Source organism: Berghia stephanieae, chromosome 13, assembly GCF_034508935.2.
Source record: "Berghia stephanieae isolate SIO BIC M18660-M18661 chromosome 13, UCSD_Bste_1.3, whole genome shotgun sequence".
NCBI lineage: Eukaryota > Metazoa > Mollusca > Gastropoda > Nudibranchia > Aeolidiidae > Berghia > Berghia stephanieae.
In genome coordinates, this window is record NC_088372.1 from 4,487,740 (window position 1) to 4,492,337 (window position 4,598).

Sequence of the window (4,598 nt, forward strand, 5' to 3'; positions counted from 1 at the left end):
TACTATTATATTTTACTACGATTTGTTTACATTTCGATTGATCAGTTGTTTTATCAAATTTCGACACGTATTCACGTTAATTATCTCTAAATATTTCCAATTTTTACTGGATTATTATAACTATACCTAAAGTGACAAAAAAATCCAAACGTTGGCTACAGTTATTTGCTACAAAAGCCAAGAAAGCAAGAAAGTTATGATGGCTCGTGGTTGACCCGTGACCACAAATCTTTGATTGGAATTTGGTGTGTGATAGTAAGTAGTATTATGATAAAGCGATTCCAAGCAATGCCACAGCGGAAAGAAATGAAATGGGCTATTCTTGCTGGTCTTTACCACGGTTATTACACCAATGACTTCCCTCAACATAGGTATTGTCCTCCTGAACCGGACTCCAGATGCTTTTATAAAAAATATATTGCTGCCCATGTGTAAACTGTTGACACAAGCAGCGTGTAAATACACTTTTGAATTTTGATTTAATTCATGAGCACTTGAAGCCTGTATATGCTTTGTTGAAGTGTTGTGAGATGAAGACAACACAAAATCCAAACGAAAGGTTTCATAATTCTGTTTGGTCAAGATGCCATAAAACATACTTCCATTCCCTAAAAAAAAGTTGAGTTTGGTGCAGAGTATAATTTTGGTCCAACAGAAATAACATCCCTGGAAGTGTCTTTGGGCATCGGTGGACTGAGAGAACACTCCCAGATGTTGAGTCAGCAAGCAGAATCAAAAAGACTTGACCAGAGCATAAGGGTTGCTCAACACAAAGAGAAAAAATAGACGCAAAATGAAAGCTCAGACCCGTGAAAAAGCCCAGAGGGAGGCAGAAAAAGAACACGGGGGACCCTCATACGGTGCTGATATGTTTTGAGCTGGTTGTACCGTTTTGTCTTATTATTTTCATTCATTGTTATCTTTGATCTCGTTTTTCTCAAAATGACATTTTTTAACACTATTTTTTATCTTATTTTGTCATTTATCAATCAATTTGTTTAAAATTTTGCATGTCTAGAGCTATAGTGATTATCTAAAATCATACAGAAGGAATTTTAAATATCTTTATTATTTTTTGAAAAATTGACATTTTTATGTCAAAAAACATGATTTTTATCATACCGAAAAAATATTATTTTTAAAAATTTGTAAATAAAAATCTATTTAAAATATTTAAAAAATGCTCTGTATTTTTTTTAACAATATACAAATATACAACCATGCCAAATTTCAAGAAAATTCAATGGAAACTTATTGAGAAAGTAACTTTTTAAAATAGCACCCAGAGAAGAGAAAAATCCAAGATGGCGGCCGTCACCATGGCAACCGGACACGCCCACCGAAATAAATCACATGGTTCGAATCCATTGGTCATAGGCAATGTCCCAATATAAAAAGATATTGGATATAATCATTATTCTTGAAAATAGTTTCAGGTGTCGCCCCTCCCCTTAAAGATGCACGAGTGCTAACGAAAAGCAGCATATGCGAAAATTTATGATGAAAAGCAGTATCTGTTCAATTTGGAAAATATAGGGCGGCACAAAGCAACTTCGCTCAATAGACCGACCGCCAATGTAAGTCCACATTTAATAGTATTGCAGGTGATAACTTTAATCAATAAAATGTGTCTGTGACTCAACGGTCTTGTGTCTCGTTTTGCAACAAGGTCAAGCAATATTGAGACTGATCAGTAACACGATGAATGACAATAATTGCAAAACTCCTGCTCAAGTGTTGTGTTCATCGTTAAAGTAAGCCAACTCGACTTAGGTATTAATAATTAGTACCTGATATGAGGCAGGGACGGTTATAATAAAGAGTGCATATACGAAGAAAGGAGACATAACGGGCAATGTCTACATCTCGAAGTGGAAATTGTGTTCATTGTGTCGTTTTTTGTTGTTTTTCTTTGTGTGTGTGGGGGGGGGGGGGGAGGGAGGGGGGGAGGGGGGGGGGGTAATAAGCAGGCATGGCGAAACGCATTGAGCATATGTTTTTAAACAGGGAAATATTTTATGGACACCCTGTATACTTGTAGAATTAGAACATAAAATGGGACTAGATATACATAATAAACAACTTTTCAGTTTCGGTCCTTGGTCTTCCTCGGCTACACGCAAAACAAGCAGATAATGACGAGAGCGAGGGGGGGGGGGGGGGGGGGGGGGGGAGAGAACACATTTATTAGAGCATTTAAAGTTAGGTGCCCCAAACGTAAACAATAACAAGTCGCTAGTGATTTCCGTTAGGGACCGGAATAATTTACGCACAATATAGGTCTCCCAATTTTGTAGTTTGAGTTGTAGGCAATCCACTTTCTGTATTGAAAATATGTTTACATAAAATCTAACAGTTGCAGAAATAATAATATAAGGCTAAATTATTCTGAAAATCAGGCTCCGAATAATTCTCGTTTTGTTCACACCAGCGCAATAATTTGCTCTGGTCTAAAAATAGATAGACTGTAACTTTTGATAAATTTTAGAAAATTTTACCTTTTGTTCCATAAAATATCCATATCTAGACATTATTTGATGCATGATCGAGTATTTATGAATATGTGTTTCTTTTGCCACCTAACAGCCACATTTTAAAGGTTATTTTTTTCTATTATTTACATTGGAACGTGAGCTGTCAAGACAGGAACATGTGGTTTGCCACGTGCTTCTCGACCTTTGTTTACGTTTGGGGCACCTAACTTTACTGCTCTATAATGAAGTCAAATTTTCAACCGGAATACTTTTTAATATCGAGTAGTGCCCATCCGTACTTCTGACTTCCGGTGCATATCGTCTGCTGGTTTCAAACGCCGGTCAGTTATGCCAGGCTGGCGGATTTTCCGCCAAAGTGGCGGAGTTTTATCACTGCATGGCGGGGAAATAATGACCTGGCGGATGGCGGATTATTTGGGAGGATATTTCATGATTTGTAAAAGAGGAGAAGTACAGCAATCACATCTAATATTTCTTCTTTTTTCCTCTTTAAACTGACTTTTAGACAATCTTGAAGCTAAAATGGATCTAGGGCATGATGTGAATTTGGGAGATATCAACCCGGAATCCTCTACCTTTAAAAAAAAATAAAATAGCCGTGCTTTACAATTAATAAATAAATAAATAGGTGAGTAGCGTTTAGTAACATAATTTTTATTGTGAGACAATACGCTATTGTTGATTATAAGTGATATAAATCAAATGGCAGATTTTTTTGCGGATTTTGAGGAATTGTCGCAGGTGAAGTAAGATAAATATGGCGAATTGGCGGATTTCTGGCTTAAAGTTGGTGGAATTTTTGCAAAAGTTCCTGGCAATACTGAAGCCGGTTGCCGTCATTGATATACATCTGTACTACCTATGGTTGCCGTCTGCTCGTGAACAAGGAGATAAATCAACGAGTTTTTGTTTGTTTGTTTTTGTTTGTTTTGTTTTGTTTTTTTTTATTTGTTTTTGTTTTTTGTTTTTTTGTTGTTGTTTTTTTGGTGTTATTATTATTATTATTATTATTATCATCATCACCATCATCATCATCATCATCATCATCATCATCATCATCATCATCATCATTATTATTATTATTATTATTATTATTATTATTATTTAGGAATATTGTATGTTTTATCATTTCAACGTGAAATTCAATTTTCGGCATGATAATGACGCATAGCAACTTAGTAACTGGCTCTAAACTATCGGAACAATGGAGAAATGAAATACTTCTCCGACGAGCATAAAAGCGTATCCAGAGGAGAAAAACAATATAAATCTGATCATGTTTTGACTTTTATACATTCTGATCACATGGTATATGAAAAGTTCTAGCCAGCATGAAGAATAAAAAGTACCGATTTTCTTTGTTTAGAACCATCACGCTGCTCGCCGTTGCCGGGCGACGTGACATCAGACTATTGAATCCAATTACATTACATTGCCCATTGGATTAGCTCCAATTACTCAACCCATCGGTTTGACGAAAATAGACAGCTGTACAGGAACCATATGTGACCCTCCGCCTCGAAACAGTATTAAGTCGGATTTTTAATTTTTGGGTTTTTGGTACCCAATCAAGGCTTATTTTATGCGTTAAAATTTGATACCAAATTTATAAATTCTGATTCTTCATTGCCGAAATACGACCGTTTAAAGAAGGGAGAGTGTAAAAAGCAAGTTTTGAGAAAATCGACTTTGTTGTGAGGCACCATTTTCACGCACAGTCAAATCAATGGGCAAAGATAACTCCTTAGATACGGGCATTGGAAACTTGACGAGAATAGTAAAATTAGTAGAGACGCCAATTTTCAATTTGACTCACAGGAATTTCAGGCACCGCTCGGAGGAATTTCTATGCCGAAAGAGGAATTTCCGCACACACAAAAAAAATGGAATTTGGATGATATTTGATATCGTGCTCAAATATTGTATATATCTAAATAGATAACTGATTAGAACTATATTATGGTATATAAACACATTGCCAAATGCGCCCCAAAGTTTCCTTATTTCAAATGAAATGAAGTAAAGCTCCAAATCCTAATGGTAGTGAGGATGATGTTGTGTTGGTGGTATTTGTAGTAGTAGTAGTAGTAGTAGTAGTAGTAG